Raw genomic sequence first — 19,714 nt, forward strand, 5'->3', positions numbered from 1 at the left:
TTTGGGAGGCCAAGGCGGGGCAAATCGCCCAAGGTCAGGAGTTCCAGACAAGCCTGGTGAACCCATCTCTACCAAAAATATATTTTTTTAAAGCCGGGTGTGGTGGTACACGCCTATAATCCCAGGTACTCGGGAGGCTGAAGCACAAGAATCCCTCAAACCCAGGAGGTGGAGGTTGCAGTGAGCAACCACTGCACTCCAGACTGGGTGACAGACCGAGACTCCGTCTAAAAAAAAATAAAAGAGTACAGGCCTTTTATTCTCTAGGATGACCCCCAATCTGGGCCCAGCTGATGTTCCTAATGATCAGATTCAGGCCACATATTCTTAAAAAGAATAGACAGAAATGATGCTGTGCATACTATACCTATCCTTCCCATCGATAGGGATAACCCTCATCACTTGGTCAACCTGGTGTCTTCCAGATTTCTTCACTGTAAAGTAACTATGTTTTCCTTTGTATTTGACTTATATATTACGGGGAATTATTTTGATAATTCACCAATATCCTGTTCCTCATCAAATCTCTACCAACCAGCCTTAGTATTCATTGACTACTCTTGCCATTATCAAATACCACAAAGATGGTGATTATCTAATTCCATCATTCCTTCTACATTTGTAGTTGGCATTTTAAGGAAGTTTACCCTGTATCCATAAATTCATTTATTCATTTATATTTGTATCAGTATCGTGGATTCTTATTTTATTCTACAAATTGTAATTCCCTACTCTATTTATTTTGCTGCTCAAATTATGTGAGATTTAGCCAGCGTGAGCCCCTTTAAAGTAATTCCTGTGTCTTTTGACACATTCTCATCATTTTGAGTACTTCCTTACTTTCTGGAACTGAATGTAGACTCATTTTATACTTTCCCTCTGTGGCCCTAAATTAGCATTTCTCCAAGGAGCCTTGGTTCCTCTTAGTCAATGATAGTATTTAGAAACCAAAAGTTGGGCACTACATGTGCTCACTGTTACTGAGGTTTCACTGCAATTAAGTGCTCTCAGCAGAGGGAGCTAAGGAATGTATAAACATATAAACATACACATGGTAAAACTCTAGCCGGGTGTGGTGGTACATGCCTGTAATCTCAGCTACTTGGGAGGCTGAGGCAGGAGAATCACTTGAACCTGGGAGGTGGAGGTTGCAGTGAGCCAAGATCACGCCATTGCACTCCAGCCGGGTGACAGAGCAAGACTCCGTCTCAAAAAAAAAAAAAAAAAATCTTTGAATCCACCTATCAGTTGTAAGCCCCCTATCTTTCCCATCTTTCCAGATTGAACCGATGTATATCTCACATGTACTTGATTGAGATCTTACGTCTTCCTAAAATGTATACAACGAAGCTGTAACTCAACCACTTTGGGCACATGTTCTCAGGACCTCTTGAGACTGTGTCTTGGTCCATGGCCACTCATATTTGGCTCAGAATAAATCTCTTTAAATATTTTACAGAGTTTGACTCTTTTTGTCAACAAGTATCTATAATCCTTTTCAATATGCTACCATACAGAAATATCTGTGGCCAGGCACAGTGGCTCACACATGAAATCCCAAAACTTTGGGAGGTCAAGGCAGGATAATTGCTTGAGGCCAGGAGTGCCAGACCAGCCTGGGCAACATAATGAGACCTTATCTCTACAAAAAAATTAAAAATAAAAATTAGTTAAGTCAGGCGTGGTGGCTCAGCCTATAATCCCAGCACTTTGCGAGGCCGAGGCGGGTGGATCACCTGAGGTCAGGCGTTCCAGACCAGCCTGACCAACATGGTGAAACCCCATCTCTACTAAAAATACAAAATCAGCCAGGCATGGTGGCACATGCCTGTAATCCCAGATACTGGGGAGGCTGAGGCAGAAGAATCGCTTGAACCCAGGAGGCAGAGGTTGCAGTGAGCCGAGATCATGCCATTGCACTCCAGCCTGGGCAACAAGAAGAAAACTCTGTCTCAAAAGAAAAATAATAATTAGTTGGGCATGGAGGTATGCACCAGTGGTCCCAGCTACTCAGAGAGGGTGAGGTGGGAAGATTGCTTGAGCACAGGCGGTCAAGGCTGCAGTGAGCTGTGATCACATCACAACATGGGCGAAAGAGCAAGATCCCATCTCAAAAAAAAAAAAAGCCACAAGGCCACACTGGTACTAAAAGGCACAAAAGAAAAAATACTTGAAATTCAAATATGAGCACGTATATAATTAAGATGGTATATTAGTTTCATAATACACCATCACTTATTAGGTTAAGTTCCCAAGAAAAGTTAGTTAGCTACTTCCAAACTAAATTCAGTACAGGGTGGAAAATCATTTAAGAAATACTTCAATCTTATAATAATCCTTTGTTAGTCAACATACTATACTCAAATGAGAGTTTCTTAATTTAGTCCTTTCATTTTTTTTTTTTTCTGTGAGACGGAGTCTCGCTCTGTCACCCAAGCTGGAGTGCAGTGGCACGATCTTGGCTCACTGCAAGCTCTGCCTCCTGGGTTCAGGCAATTCTCCTGCCTCAGCCTCCTGAGTAGCTGGGACTACAGGCGCCCGCCACCATGCCCGGCTAATTTTTGCATTTTTAGTAGAGATGGGGTTTCACCATATTGGCCAGGCTGGTCTCCAACTCCTGACCTTGAGATCCGCCCACATCAGCCTCCCAAAGTGCTGAGATTACAGGCGCCAGCCACTGCGCCCAACAGTCCTTTCATTTCTAATACAGTTTTCTCACTGTTTTTTATGTTGTTGTTGTTGCTATTGTTGTTGTTTTTTTTTGAGACGTAGTCTAGCTCTGTCACCCAGGCTGGAGTGCAGTGGTCTTGGCTCACTGCAACCTCCACCTCCTGGTTCAAGCAATTCTCCTGCCTCAGCCTCCCGAGTAGCTGGGATTACAGGTGCATGCCACCATGCCCAGCTAAGTTTTGCATTTTTAGTAGAGACAACATTTCACTGTGTTGGCCAGGCTGGTCTCGAACTCCTGACCTCGTGATCTGCCCGCCTCGGCCTCCCAAAGTGCTGGGATTACAAGCATGAGCCACCGCGCCCAGCCTCTTACTTTTTATTTCATATTTTTATTGTTTTATTTTATTTGAGACAGGGTCTCATTGCCAGGTTGTTCTCAAACTCCTGACCTCAAGAGATCCTCCCGCCTCGGCCCCACAAAGCACTGGGATTACAACCATGAGCCACCACGCCTAGCTTTAGTTTTTATACTATCTCATCCACTCCAATCTGGGATATTTACAGACTCCCAAGGTTAAAATGTGCATTAAAGGTCATCTAACTGAACTACTAATCCAAGACATCCTTTACTCCAAATCTGGTCTGTGAACCAACAACATGGGCATCATCTATTTGGGAGCTCCTTAGAAATGTAGAATCTCAGGCTCCACCCTCAGACCCACTGAATCAGAAACCATTTTAAAAAGATCCCCAGGTGATTCATGTGCACATTAGAGTTTGAAAAGCATTATTACACAACATATTCAAGACATTGTCACTGGACTGCCTGATTGCCACCATCATGAGTCGCATGCACACTCCTGGGAAGGGCCTGTCTCAATCGGCTCTGCCCCATCACTGCAAGGTTCCCACTTGGCTGAAGTTGACATCTGATGACATGAAGGAGCAGACTTACAAACTGACCAAGAAGGGTCTGCCTCCCTCACATATCAGTGTGATCCTGAGGCTCATACGGTGTTACACAAGTATGTTTTGTGACAGGCAATACAATCTTAAGAATCCTTAAGTCCAAAAGACTCGCTCCTGATCTCCCAGAGGATCGCTACTGTTTAATTAAGCAAGCAGTTGCTATTCAAAAGCATCTTGAGAGGAACAGAAAGGATAAGGATGCCAAATTCCATCTGATTCTGATAGACGAATTCACCGACTGGCTCAATATTATTAATACACGACCAAGCAAATCCTCCCTCCCAACTGGAAATATGAGTCATCCACAGCCTCTGCCCTGGTTGCATAAGTTTGTCTATGTACTCAAGTAATAAAATGACTGTTCACCGAAAAAAAAGTAGTCACTGAGAAAGCAACATCATGTGTTTTAAGCTAGAGTATATCTGTGATACAGAAACTAGCACCTATAAACTACTATGCCAATTTAGATAGCCCAGGCCAGCATTACTCCTTCTAATCAAATTTGATCACTCACCTCAAGACCCATCTCAGGACCCATTTTTTTTTTCCTTCATGAAATCTCCCTGAAGAATCTAGCCTAAATTAAGCTTATCTCCCCTGCTAGCCGCAGCCCTACTATACATTTGGGCACTTGATTATTTCAACTTAGCATTATATATTTATCATCTTTAAAGTGCCATGTCCAAGTCTTGAAATTCTAGCAAGATTTTAAGCTCCTAAATTATAAAAACATACCCTATTTTTTAAAATTCCACAGTAACCATGAAAAACAACAAACAAAATTTCTGGAAATTTCTTCACAAATTATTAATAGAAATTATTAGGGGCAAGAAAGGAGGGCTCATGGTGAAGTTTGGGAAACAATGAGGTCAAAGGCTTTTTGCTGCGAAACTTTTAAGAGTATTATCATAAAATGCAAAGTAAATCTCTAAGGATGGAATAAAGTATATAACATTTCACAAACTTATTTGATCAACCTCTCTTTTTTCATGAAACATCTGCAGGTACCAGTTTCCCAAATATACTCTGGAAATAAGTACTATGTACCACTGAAATGAAGACAAAAAAAAAAAAAGTAAAATATTTGAATTTTTAAAAGAATCTGAGTATATAGTTACTTGAATATCAATTTAAGTGAGTTTTGCACATTTATTTATTGGCCATCTGCATATTCTATGGGCTTTCTTCAATTCCACTCAGAAGTATTACTCAAACTGTTGTTTACATACTACCTGAATCAAAAATCACCTGCATTACTCATTAAAAAATACAACCGGCTGGACTGGAATCTCTGGAGGTGAAACATTTTTAATGAGGGCTTCCAAATGATTCTTAGTACACGGAAGTCTGAGGACCTCTGGCATATAACATACTTTAAGTATCATACAAAGCACATCATCCTAACTGTTACAATGTACTAGTATATTTACTTTTTTGTCACGGGAGGTTTCAATCTTGATTTGGCTCTAAGACAGAGACCTCAGAATAAAGAGCATTACCAAAGACTCCTTCTTTCCAAAGAAATCTGGGGATTTAAGTTAAGCAAGCAACCACAATGTAAACAGGTACAAAATAATTACTTCAGCACCATTTAATTAACTTCAAGCTTTGGGAAAGCGTCTATCTACAAACCCGATGCTAACAATTCACCCTTAATAGGATGATCATAATGCTCAACCTTAACTTCTTCATCTTCAAAGCATTTTACTAGCTAATGATAACCTAACCCTTTGAGAGAAGGCGTTACCAGTTTCATGACAAAGATATTTAAAAGATTATGCAATCTACCCACAGCCATTTAGCAATCTGTGTCAGAGTGATTATAATCCATGAGTAGGAAAAGTATCTCAGGCATAAGGGAAATAATTTCAATTAACTAACATCTATTGAGGACCTACTATGTACATAAGATGTGGAAGGCAGTGGTAAAAAAGATGAGTAAGAACTACTTGAGGCCAAGCACAGTGGCTCACATCTGTAATCCCAACATTTTGGGAGACCCAGGCAGGAGGATCCTTGTGGCCACGAGTGTGAAACCAGTCTGAGTAACACAGCAAGACCCATTTCTTAAAAAAAAAAAAAAAAAATTATTATAGTAATACCTAATTCTGTGAAAGCAAAAAACAAAAAACTATAACTGCTAGCAGAGATGAAGGAAGACATCATAAATGATGTGGACTTTAAAGGATGTTTTTGGCCAGGCATGGTGGCTCACACCTGTAATCTCAACACTGAGAGGCTGAGGGGGGCGGATTGTTTGAGCTCAGGAGTTCGAGCCCAGCTTGGGCAAAATGGCAAGACCTTGTCTCTACAGAAAAATAGAAAAATTAGCCAGGTGTGCTGCTCCACGCCTGCAGTCCCAGCTACTTGGGAGGCTGAAGTGGGAGAATCACCTGAGCCCCAGTAGTTGAGGCTGCAGTGAGCCATAATTGCGTCACTGCACTCTAGTCTGGGCAACAGAGCAAGACCCTGTCTCAAAAATAAATAAATAAATAAATAAATAAAGTTTTCAAGTTTTCTATAGAAATGGGAATATGTATTCCAACAACTTAATAATGGGGCACATAAAATACCAGAACACAATCCAAGGATGAGATAACTTCCAATAGAAGTATAATAATAATAATGTAAAATCCTACAGAAATTACATAAAAAAAGATACAGTCATCCCCACTTAAGTAACTTTTTAGTTTAATTCTAACCTCTTTAAATAGATAATTTTTTTCAATTTGTAAAAACCATTTTCTCCTTGACTTTTACAGTCCCTTAAACCATACTCATCAGCTACCATAAATAGTGACTATTATTGTCATAAGTCTTATAAAGTGAGGCAAAAGAACTTGAGAATAATAGAAATGAATAGATGTTGCTCTGGTTTTCAAGGAAGGCTTCGTGCCCAGATCTAAATTTGTCAGAAATCTAAAAGCTGGATTTTAATCTAATGACAAAAAAGAATGAAGTCAAGTATAGCATTTTAAAATGAGAGATGCATGGAAATAAGTGAATTAGCAGACCACTAGATTAAATCAAAACTTGATGATGGCCTCATTTAGAATTGGGAAAATCAGAAAGAGGAAATTTAGTCCAGAAAACAAAATAACTAGATTAGTGATATCAGTGCTGTATTCAAAATAAATACAGTAAGGGCAAGTATAAAAAGTGCTGCTTGTTGTTGGTGGTGGTGGTGTGGTGATGGTGGTGGTGGTGGTATGGGGAGCCAGGGAACAGGTGATGACAGGGGAAGTATAATGCTAAATTAAAAGTGGAAAGTTAGTTTGGAATTATAGCCAGAAATCTAGGGAGAGGTCTATCAGGCTATGGGAAATACACCTCTGAGATGAAGTGAGTTAAGGAGCATAGACAGATATGAAACATGGTCATAAAAGAAAATGATCACAGGTAATGTACAGAATATAAAAACAGAAGGGCAGAAGTCAAAACCTTTAAAAAAAGTCTAATTAATGGGGATAAGCACAAGAGATGTCATAAAAATCAAAGACAAATATAGTCTCTCACTAAAACAAGGGGAGTTAAACGGCTCCAAAAAGACTTAACAGAAGAAAGCTGATAAACCTGAGGATTTGTAAGTAAGAGATCATTGTAACTTCTGACAGGGCAATGTCTGTGAAATGAAGAGCAGAAATCACTAGGTGAATAATGGAGCAAGTGGTGAGCAAGTACAGGTAATGACTACAGAGCTAGTCTTACAAAAGTGTCAGAATTAAAAAAGAAAGAATAGTTTAGAGTTGCAGGAAAGGATTTTCTTTTTTTTCTTTTTTTTTTTTTTTTTTAAAGAAAAGACAACCCGGCTTCTTATAGAAAAAAAGGAAACCGTAAGAGAGAATAAAACAAATTATTTAAAGAGTAAGTAAATGATGAGAGAAAAAGCCTCAAAGAGACAAGAAAGAAAAAAAACAGAATAGGAACATTTTCCCCCAAGTTAGATCAGAAAGTGTATGGGTGCAATCAATCTTTTCCGATTTCCTTATAGGACAGGCTTTTGGTATACTTTTTTTTTTTTTAACAAGTAATCCTGTTTTCACAAGGAAGCTTAGAAGTGCAGTCAATTTCTTTTTCTTTCATTTACAAAAAGAATGCACAGAGGCAGTGGTTACCATGACTGCAAAAAACAAAACTCTGCACTGCTATTTGTTTATTTAGGGCCAACACTATTCTACAAAGTCCTGAAATGGCAAGCATACAAAATGTTCTAAATTTTCCTCAAATATTCCAAGAACAAGGGCTTACTAGTTTAGTATTTCTAAGCAATCATCATGAAAGAATACAGAAAGAGAAAAAAATACATAGAAGCGACCTGTTAGTTTAGAAGATACAGAAAGATTAAAAAACAGTCTATAATAATTTAAAATGCACTTTTCTTCCAGATAAAAATTTCTAAAAGGTAGTTTCTAAAAATCTGAAAAAAAAATAATGTGGGTACTGAAAAATGCCACATGGTCAGGCATGGTGGCTTCTATCTATAATCCCAACACTTTGGGAGGCTGAAGTAAAAGGATCACTTGAGCCCATGAGTTCAAGAACAACCCGGCCAACAAAGTAAGACTCTGAGACTTGTCTCTATACAAACTTTAAAAATTAGCCATGGGGTAGTGGTACATGACTGTGACCCCAGATACTCAGGAGGCTGAGGTAGGTGGATCGCTTGAGCCAAGGAGGTCCAGGATGCAGTGAGCCATGATTACACCACTGCACTCCAGCTTGGGTGACAGAGTGAAACCCTGTTTCAAAAAAAGAAAAAGAAAAGAAACGAAACGAAACATGCCACAGACTTTGAAGTTATACAGATAGGACCAATCTTACATTGCAGCACTACCACTATAACTCAGAAACTACCATTTACCTCATGAGATGGTTAGAAGAATCAAGGAGGTAGTATAAGTAACAAATTGTATACCTACTGCCTCACAGTAGATACAATCTCAAGTAAGAATACTTGTTTGGCTTTATAGAGTTAATGTAACTTCATAAGCTTATTAATTATTTTCAATAATTCATTCCTTCCACAAACAAAATTTATTAAGTGCCTGTTTTTGTGTTAGATACTAAAGATACTTAGCGCTACGGCAGTATCTGTCTTTCACGGAAGTTAAAATTTAACTCTTTAAATTAGCTGGTAAAGGTATATGAAAATAGTGCTGATAGTACTGGGGAATGGGGCACAAACTGGTTTAGTCTCAGTGTAAAGCAATTTGAGAAAACCTATGAAAATTTAAAATACACATTATCATTTGACCGAGTAATTCCACTTTATCTAAAAGAGAAAGGTCGGCTGGGTGTGGTGGCTCATGCCTATAATCCCAACTTTGGGAAGCAGAGGCGGGAGAATCACTTGATGTCAGGAGTTCAAGACCAGCCTCACTAACATGGTGAAACCATGTCTCTACTAAAAATACAAAAAAAAAACTGGCCGGGCATGGTGGTGGGCGCTTGTAATTCCAGCTACTCAGGAGGCTGAGACAGGAGAATCGCTTGAACCTGGGAGGCAGAGGTTGCAGTGAGCCGAGATTGTGCCACCGCACTCCAGCCTGGGCAACAGAGGAAGACTGTCTCAAAAAAAAAAAAAAAGAAAGGTCATTTTCTGCTACACTATAAAGTTAAAAGTATGGAGAAAGCCTGTGTGCCAACAGGTTAAATATGTGGCAGTATAATGATACAAAGAAATATCAGAAATATTAGAAAGGCTCCTAGTTAACAGTGTGAGGAAAAAAAAGAAATATTAGAAAGCCATCAAGAAAAATGAAATAAGCCAGGTGTGGTGGCTCACACCTGTTATCTCAGCATTTTGGGAGACCTAAAGCATGGTGGCACATGCCTGTAGTCCCAGCTACTCAGGAGGCTGAGGTAGGAGATCACTTGAGTCTAGGAGGTCAAGGCTGCAGTGAGCCATGACTGCACCACTGCACTCTAGCCTGGGTGACAAAGTGAGACACTGTCTCCAAAAAAATAAATTTTATATACACACACACACACACACACACACACACACAAACACATATATATTATACATACACACATATTGCACATGTACCTACGGGTACAACCTATGGGTTGTTTATATGTGTATATGTGTGTGTTATATGTGTGTGACACACATATAAACCCATGGTATACATGCAATGGTCAGAAGGATGTACAGCAGCTTTAACAGCGGTTATTCCTCAGAAGAACAAACTGGAGAAATTAGGGGACCAGGGAAAGGCCCTTTTTTTCTGTGTATGTCCATATTATTTGAAATATTTATTTCATCATAACGTGTAGAAAATAAAACAAAACGAGGGGGGAGGGGGGAGGGATTGCATTGGGAGTTATACCTGATGTAAATGACGAGTTGATGGGTGCAGCACACCAACATGGCACAAGTATACATATGTAACAAACCTGCACGTTATGCACATGTACCCTACAACTTAAATTATAATAATAATAAATAAATTTAAAAAAAAAAAAGAAAACAAAACAAAACAAAGTAATATTTATTTCATACTTTTTAAGTAAGAATAAAATATTTCTCCAAACAGCTGAGGTTGAGTCTTGCATAAGTTTGGGTTGCTTTTGTTTTTTATTTTGGTTTTTAAGAGATGAGATTTCATCAGGCTGGAGTGCAGTGGTATGATCATAACTCGCTACAGCCTCAAACTCCTGGGCTCAAGCGATCCTCTCACCTTAGCTTCCCAAGTAGCTGGGACTAAAGGCACACACGACCATACCAGGCTAATTTTTTGGGTTTTTTTTAATAGAGGTGAGGTCTCACTTTGTTTCCCAGACTGGTATCAAACTCCTGGCCTCAAGTGATCCTCCGACCTCGGCCTCCCAAAATGCTGGGATTATAGGTGTGAGCCACTGTCCACTCTTGCATACTCTTTTTTTTTTTTTTTTCTTTTTTGAGACAGAATTTTGCTCTTGTTGCCCAGGCTGGAGTGCAATGGCGCAATCTCAGCTCACTGCAACCTCTACCTCCTGGGTTCAAGAGATTCTCCTGCCTCAACCTCCCGAATAGCTGGGATTACAAGCATGCACCACCACGCTTGGCTAATTTTGTATTTTTAGTACAGACGGGGTTTCTCCACGTTGGTCAGGGTGCTCTCGAACTCCTGACCTCAGGTGATCCACCTGCCTAGGCCTCCCAAAGTGCTGAGATTACAGGTGTGAGCCACCACGCCCAGCCTGCAAACTCTCTTATCTTCATTGTCTGGTCACTCAATTGCAGCAATTAAAGAAAGGCACTTTCACTTCCAGTTGAAATGCTACGAATATTTTTTAAAGAGACGGTGTCAGCTGGGTGCAGTGGCTCACACCTGTAATCCCAGCACTTTGGGAGGCCAAGGCAGGTGTAAAGATTACCTGAGGTCAGGAGTTTGAGACCAGCCTGACCAATATGATGAAACCCCATCTCTACTAAAAATACACAAATTAGCTGGGCATGGGGGAGCATGCCTGTAGTTTCAGCTACTTGGGAGGCTGAGGTACAATAATCGCTTGAACCTAGGAGGCGGAGGTTGCAGTGAGCCGAAGTCGCACCACTGCACTCCAGCCTGGACAACAGAGCAAGACTCTGTCTCAAAAAAATACATAGGGTAAGAAGAAGGGAAGAACAGTGGAGGAGCGTGTTAAAAAGTCTGCAGTAAAAGGTAACATAGGCCAGGCACGGTGGCTCACACCTGTAATCCCAGCACCTTGGGAGGCCGAGGTGGGCGGATCACCTGAGGTCAGGAGTTCAAGACCAGCCTGACCAACATGGAGAAACCCCATCTCTACTAAAAATACAAAATTAGTTGGTCATAGTGGTGCATGCCCGTAATCCCAGCTACTTAGGAGGCTGAGGCAGGAGAACTGCTTGAACCCAGGAGGCAGAGGTTGTGGTGAGCCGAGATTGCACCATTGCACTCCAGCCTGGGCAACAAGAGCGAAACTCCGTCTCAAAAAAAAAGAGGTAACAATATTTTTTTAAAGAAAAAATGAGAGTTAACTGGCCAGGCACAGTGATTTACACCGGAGGCTGAGGTGGGAGGATCACCTGAGCCCAGGAGGTCAAGGCTGCAGTTAGCCTTGATTGTGCCTCTTCACTCCAGCCTGGATGACAGGGTGAGATCTTATCCCAAAAAGAAACAAGAAGAGGAGGAGGAGGAGGAGGAGGAGAAGGAGAGGAGAGGAGAGGAGAGGAGAGGAGAGGAGGGGAGGGGAGGGGAGGGGAGGGGAGGGGAGGAGAGAAGAAGAGAGAAGTGAGCAAATAAATACAAGTATAAGTCTTAAGAGCAATCACACATACACACACAAAGCAAAACATACAAGTTAAAACCAGCAGAAGGTCCAGGCACAGTGACTCAGTGACTCATGCTTGTAATCCCAGCACTTTAGGAGGCCAAGGCAGGTGGATCACCGGAGGTCAGGAGTTTGAATGCAGCCTGGCCAACATGGTGAAACCTCGTCTCTACTAAAAATACAAAAATTAGCCAGGTGTGGTGGTGCGTGCCTGTAACTCCAGCTACTCAGGAGGCTGGGGCAGGAGAATCGTTCGAACCTGGGAGGCGGCGGTTGCAGTAAGCCAAAATCGCGCCATTGCATACTCCAACCTGAGTGACAGAACAAGACTCCATCTCAAAAAAAGAAAAAAAGTAGAAGATGCACAAATTTGACTTAGTGAGTATCTATAATCCTGCACCCCTAACTGCAGAATACATATTCTTTTCCAGTGTTCATGAAACATTCACCAAAATCACCATAAACAATGTTCTGACAAAATAAGTCAGAACAAATTTCAAAAGACTGAAATCATATGTAGTATGTTCTCTGAGCACAATGGAATTAAGCTAGAAGTAATTAATAAAACTATAAACAGAAAATAGGCCAGGTACAGTGGCTCATACCTGTGATTCAAGCACTTGCGAAGGCCAACGTGGGAGGATCGCTTGAGTCTAGGAATTTTGAGGCCAGACTGGGCAACAAAGGGAGATAACAAGACCCTCTCTAACAAAAAAAATTTTCAAATTACCCAGGCCTGGTGGCACACACCTGTAGTCCTAGCTATTTGGGAGGCTGAGACAGAAGGATCCCTTGAGTCCAGGAGTTCAAGGCTACAGTGGGCTACAATCATGCCACTGTACTCCAGCCTGGGTGAGAGAGTAAGACCCCATCTCAAAAAAAAATGCAAGGAAAAGAAATGCCCAACTGTTTGGAAAGTAAGCAACATACTTCCAGATAACCAATGGATGAAAGAAGAAAGCAAATACGAAATTAAAATATATTCTAAAATAAAAATTTACTTAAAAAAATACACCAGGAGAATTTGAAAAATAACAAAAATAATTTCAACAACAACAAAAACTAGGTAGAATCTTAATATGGGGCCAGGCACAGTGGCTCACATCTGTAATCCCAGCACTTTGGGAGGCTGAAGTAGGTGGATCACCTGAGGTCAGGAGTTCGAGACCAGCCCGGCCAACACAGTAAAACCCCCATCCCTATTAAAAATACAAAAATTAGCCAGGCATGCATGCTGGCCCATGCCTGTAATCTCAGCTACTCAGGAGGCTGAGACAGGAGAATCACTGGAAGCCATAAGACGTAGGTTGTAGTGAGCCGAGATGGAGCCATTGCACTCTAGCCTAGGTGACAGAAAAAGACTCTGTCTCAAAAATAAATAAATAAATAAAAAATAGAAAGAATCTTAATGTGGAACAAGAGATTTCTGAGTATCTGACTAATCAATAAGTTCACACTACAATATATCCCATCTCTTAATGTTTTCCATCATACATTTTTATTTTTCTACATTTAACAGAAAATATACATTTATCCCCAGTACAAAATAAACATTTACCAAAACTGACAAAATATTAGGCCACAAAGAAAGCATCCAATCCTACAAGAGAAATATACAAACTATGTTAAGTGAGAGATGTTCCATGCTGTTAGGCTAACAATTTGAAGGTGTCAATTCTCTACAAATTAATCTAGGAATTCAATATATTACTAATCAAAATTCTAGTTGGGGCCAGGCACGGTGGCTCACTCACGCCTGTAATCCCAGCACTTTAGGAGGTCAAGGCGGGCAGATCATTTGAGGTCAGGGGTTTGAGACCTGCCTGGCCAACATGGTGAAATCCCATCTCTACTAAAAATACAAAAATTACCTGGGCGTGGGTGTACATGCCTGTAATCCCAGCTACTTGGGAGGCTGAAGCAGAAGTATCAATTGAACCTGGGAGGTGGAGGTTGTAGTGAGCCGAGATCATGCCACTGCACTCCAACCTGGGCAACAGAGCAAGATTCCGTCTCAAGGAAAAAAAAAAAAAAAATCTAGTTGGATCTTCTAAGTAACTCTATAATCATAATTGAAATTAAAATTGAAAAACAACCCCCAGACATCTAAGTCAACCTTGAAAAATAACAAAGAGGAGAAACTTGTCCTTTAAGATATTAAGACATAACTCAAAACCATAGTATGAAAAATAGTATTGGCCTGGTAAAATGGCTCATGCCTGTAATCTCAACACTCTGGGAGGCTGACGCAAGAGGATTGCTTGAGCCTAGGTGGTCGAGGCTTCAGTGAGCTGTGATCACACCAGGGCACTCCAGCCTGGGTGACAGAGCAGGATCCTGGACAAAAAAAAAACCACACCAGTATGGGCCAGGCATGGTGGCTTACACCTGTAATCCCAACACTTCAGGAGGCCAGGGCAGGAGGATTGCTTGACCCCAGGAGTTCAAGACTACCTGGGCAACACAGCAATAACCCTGTCTCTACAAAAAATTTAAAAAAACAAAAAAAAGTATAGTATGTCCATAAGCATAAACAGACCAACAGAAAAGAACAGAGATCAGAACACAACATACATGAGAACTTAATGTATTACAAAGTGGCACCACAAAGGACAAGTTGTCTAGCAGAATGAACAAAATGAATTAAAGGCCTAAATAGTAAAACTGTATGTATGTATAAAGTCACAATGTAAACAGTATCCTTTAGTGTGGGACCAAAAAAAGTCAAAAGTCACAAATCTCTAATTACTCTTGAAAAACAATAATAAAATAGCAACTCCAGTAGAAAATAGTGAAATGGGCAAAAACAAATCTTAACAGGCACTTCAGAGAGGAGGAAAGCAAAAAAAGTTAGCATGGACATAAAGAGTTACCCAAACTCATTAGTAACTAAAGAAAGGCTATTAAAAAGGTAGTTGATGCCAAATATTGGCAGGGAAGTGGAGATACAAGAACTCTCATACGCTATACTCCTACGAATGGAGACTAGAGTAGCATATCTAGAGGTAATATTTATTTTAAGTACACATATACTCTTCCACTCTTGGTGTCTATCTCAAAGAAATTCCCACACCAAGTCCACGAGGGACATTGCATCAGGGTATTAACTGCAGCAATATTTGCAGTAGCAGAGAATAGGAAACAATTTAGGTACCTATCTCTTGAGGGTGAATACTTAAAATGCAATGAATTGACCCTACAAAGTACTATGTAGCAGGTGGGAGTAGTGACTGTATGTATACAGAGTTACCACACAGATGAAAATATAATGGTTAAAAGAAAATAATAAAATAAGCTCTATGGCTAAATACCACTTATGAAAACTTAAAAGACATACATATAAACCAACACAGTAACCAGGTATTCTATCATCTAAACATGTTAAATAGAGGGTTGAGGGCATTAGTAATGTTTTTGGGACAAGCATAAACTGTGCATGTGCCAGGCAGGTCAGTACTATCCTAGGCTAATGCAGACATATGGTCACCCTACATATTAACCACTATCCTCTGTAACCTAGGAAAACAAAGTCATGATTAAAAAAAAAAAAAAATCCAACTCACCATGTAAAAAAAAAAAAGAAAGAGTACTGCTATGTTGTACAGGCTGGACTCAAACTCCTGGGCTCAAGCCATCCTTCCCTGCTTAGCCTCTAGAGTAGCTGGGATTACAGGTGTAAACAACCATGTCTGGCTACCAATTCTGTTTTGTTTGTTTGTTTTTTGAAACGGAGTCTTGCTCTGTCGCCAGGTTAGAGTGCAGTGGCGCGATCTCAGCTCACTGCAACCTCCACCTCCTCGGTTCAAGCGATTCCCCTGCCTCAGTCTCCCAAGTAGCTGGGATTACAGGCATGCGCCACCACACTCAGCTAAATTTTTGTATTTTAGTAGAGACGGGGTTTCACCATATTAGTCAGTCTGCTCTCGAACTCCTGACCTCATGATCCGCCTGCCTCAGCCTCCCAAAGTGCTGAGATTACAGGCATGAGCCACCACGCCCAGCCTCAATTCATTATTTTGCTTTTAACTATGCTGACTTCCCACACTTCAGAACATCAGTGAAACATAAACCACAAAAATATGCTAAAACCCTTACATAACTTATTTGGAGGTTATGATCACTCATCAACATGGATACTTACAAACTAATTACATTAATAAGTAAAATTTTGTAACATAATTTTATACCTTGTGTTACAATCTCAACCTAAGATCTCTTACAGAAAAATTCTTCCAAAAGTACATAATGCCCAAACTTAAAGAGTTCAAATCCAAAGGGTCAGTATTCCACACAGGTGTAAAACAGGGAATAGTTTTAGGTTAGGCTAAAAGAGTTCACTATTCTTGGCCAGGCACGGCGGCTCACATCTGTAATCCCAGCACTTTGGGCGGCCGAGGCAGGCAGATCACGAGGTCAGGAGATCCAGACCATCCCGGCTAACATGGTGAAATCCCATCTCTACTAAAAATACAAACAAATTAGCTGGGCGTGGTGGCAGGCGCCTGTAGTCCCAGCTACTTGGGAGGCTGAGGCAGGAGAATGGCGTGAATTCGGGAGGCGCAGCTTGCAGTGAGCCAACAGGGCACCACTGCACTCCAGCCTGGGCGACAGAGCCAGACTCCATCTTGGGAAAAAAAAAAAAAAAGAGTTCACTATTCTTTCTTTTTTTTTTTTTTTTTTTTTTTTTTTTTTTTTTTTTTTTTTTTTTTGAGGCAGAGTCTGGCTCTGTCGCCCAGGCTGGAGGGCAGTGGCCGGATCTCAGCTCACTGCAAGCTCCGCCTCCCGGGTTTACGCCATTCTCCTGCCTCAGCCTCCCGAGTAGCTGGGACTACAAGCCCCTGCCACCACGCCCGGCTAGTTTTTTGTATTTTTTAGTAGAGACGGGGTTTCACCGTGTTAGCCAGGATGGTCTCGATCTCCTGACCTAGTGATCCGCCCATCTCGGCCTCCCAAAGTGCTGGGATTACAGGCTTGAGCCACCGCGCCTGGCCTTTCTTTCATTATCTTTTCAAGGGTCAAATTTATTCCATAACTGATTCATCTTCACCACTTTTAGAGGAAAAAGTTTCTTAACACTAAAAGTTTTAAATAACACATCAAAGTTTTAATCCAAGAAGTTTAATTTTCTACATTTCTCTGAAATTAGATTCCTACCAAAAACAAAACACAATAGTTGACAATTGTTTTAAGCAACTTCTAAATTTAAGTTCAAAAATAATGGCTGACAAGTTTTTAAAGTAACTTCTAAATTCAAGTCCAAAAATATCAGACCACTCCAATCATCCTAATTCTCCAAACCCTAATCACAAAACCAAATCTGAGTAAAGTCACTAACCACATAATATGCAAGAAAGTTGTTTGGCACATAAGAATAATTCCCTCTAACCATAGGTTTCTGCCAAATCTCTAAAATAATATCCTATTTCTTCACTTAATTCTAAATTTGCCACAAAAATATAGTGTTAGACCTTAAAGGCCCAAAAGGAGACAAAAATGGGTATAAACTTCAGATATAATGATTAAACAAAAGTAACTTTAAGGTGCTTTTGGCCCCTCTCTAAAACCCACATAGGAAGTGAGCCTGGAAACAGTAGCCCCTAGGCAGGCTGCTAAGTCACCGGAACAAACGTAGATGAAAGGGCACTAGACCTGAGGGAAGGGCTATTTTTTTACGGCATGTATTTGTCTCCTCCACTAGACTTTAAGTACATCCCATGAAGCAGGGACTGTGCTTCATTCTCCACCTTACTGAATGAATGAATGAATGAACGAACAAAGGAACAAGCAAGCCTCACCATCAAAAACTAGGCTCTGGATTACCTCCAAATTTCTGTCTGGCAAGACTAGAGAACATACTTTGTGGGTATTTTAAGCACCATTTCTTTCAGGATTCCAATTTGGGTCCTAGAATACAGATATAAACTAACAATGCTAAAGATGTTTAATTTACTAATGCAAATCTTCATATATAAATATGCTATATAATGTCTTTTCAAGAGGCTTAAAGTATGAAACATTTTTTCAAATGGAAAACACTTTAGTCCCCCTAGAGATAGTTTCCCAGAGCATAAAAGCAAATGTATACACTATAAATTAATATCACCAAGTAGAGGGAAAGATAGCAGCACAAGTATACCTCTAATAGAGACCACAAGGCCCAGACTTTCAGTCTGCTTACAGGGATTTATTTTTTCCCAAAGCCAACTTAAAAATACTGAGAAGAGTCAGGTGCGGTGGCTCATACCTGTAATCCCAGCTACTCAGCAGGCTGAGTCAGGAGAATTGGTTGAGGCCAGTAGTCCAAAACCAGCCTGGGCAACATAGTGAGACTCCTGTCTTGAAAAATAAAAACACAGCTGGGCATGGTGGCTCACACCTGTAATCCCAGCACTTTGGGAGGCCAAGGCGGGCGGATTACCTGAGGTCAGGAGTTCAAGACCAGCCTGACCAATATTGAGAAACCCCGTCTCTACTTAAAAAATACAAAATTAGCCATGCGTGGTGGTGGACTCCTGTAATCACAGCTACTCGGGAGGCTGAGGGAGAAGAATCGCTTGAACCTGGGAGGTGGAGGTTGCAGTGAGCTGAGATCGCGCCATTGCACTCCAGCCTGGGCAACAAGAGTGAAACTCCATCTCAAAAAAAAAAGAAAGAAAAACTAAAATATAGGCCAGGAGCGGTAGCTCACTCCTGTAATCCCAGCACTTTAGGAAGCCAAGGCAGGAGGATTTCTTGAGCCCAAGAGTTTGAGATCAGCTTTGGCAACATAGCAAAACCTTGTCTCTACAAGAAAAAAAAAAAAGCCAGGTGTGGTAACACATGCCTGTAGTCCCAGCTGCTCAGAGGCTGTGGTGGGAGAATTCATTGAACTCAAGGTTGCAGTGAGCTGTGATTGCACTACTGTACTTCAGCCTGGACAACAGAGCAAGATTCGGTCTCAAAAAATATATATATACTACATCTATGCCTACTATGTACCCACAAAAAAAATTTTTAAATAAAAAATGAAACAAAAAATATAAATATACACATATATAATAAAATATTAAGGAAAAATATTGCAAAAACAATCTCTGCACAATATGCCTGCTCCTCTCCCTACGTACTGCCTCCTGAAATCAGGCTGCAGGAAATTACTGAAAATTATTGTCCTATATTTCATATCCCTATATGCTACTATTCCCACTTTCAGTCCCAATACACTTCTAGACACCACAATTCCAGACAGCCAGGTAGAAACTGTCTATAAACGGTAGGTACACTTACAGTATACAACAGCTGCCACCTTCACTTTTTCAGATGTTGTTGGAAACTACTGACTGAACAACATCAAAGAGTAATAAGTGAGGTAAAGAAATACAGATGAAACAAGATATACAAGTAGAGAAGACAGAACTAGATTTAAATATTACCTTTAGCCTTCCACAGGCCACTTAACTCTTAGGCAACTCAATTTCCTCAGTTGTAAAATGGGGGTACCATCACTTGCTTTATAGAGTTGTTACAAGGATTGAATGAGATAGCATTAAACACCTGGCATGTATAAGATGCTAAATAAACCTTGGCTTACTCTTCTCCTTATTAGGGTAAAATGCAACAAGTGAGTATAGCGAAAAAGAAAGATTGTCGGCTAGGCATGGTGGTGCACACCTGTAACCCTAACACTTTGGGAGGCCAAAGCGGGAGAACTGCTTGAGGCCAGTAGTTCAAGACTAGCCTGGGCAACAAAAGAAGACACCCCCCCCCATCTCTATTTAAAAAAAAAAAGAGAGAGAGAGATTGTCAATGTGAAAAT

At 40.6% G+C, this 19,714-nt stretch overlaps 1 protein-coding gene and 1 pseudogene across 4 annotated transcripts in view; one reads left to right on the plus strand and one right to left on the minus strand.

Moving 5' to 3' along the window:
* ATAD2B (ATPase family AAA domain containing 2B) overlaps positions 1-19,714 on the minus strand; it is a 171,118-nt gene that overhangs the window by 142,437 nt on the left and 8,967 nt on the right. The window lies entirely within an intron of this gene.
* LOC140713420 (small ribosomal subunit protein uS15-like) lies at positions 2,901-6,095 on the plus strand (annotated as a pseudogene).

The sequence above is a fragment of the Chlorocebus sabaeus genome, chromosome 14, assembly GCF_047675955.1.
Source record: "Chlorocebus sabaeus isolate Y175 chromosome 14, mChlSab1.0.hap1, whole genome shotgun sequence".
In the NCBI taxonomy this organism is placed as follows: domain Eukaryota; kingdom Metazoa; phylum Chordata; class Mammalia; order Primates; family Cercopithecidae; genus Chlorocebus; species Chlorocebus sabaeus.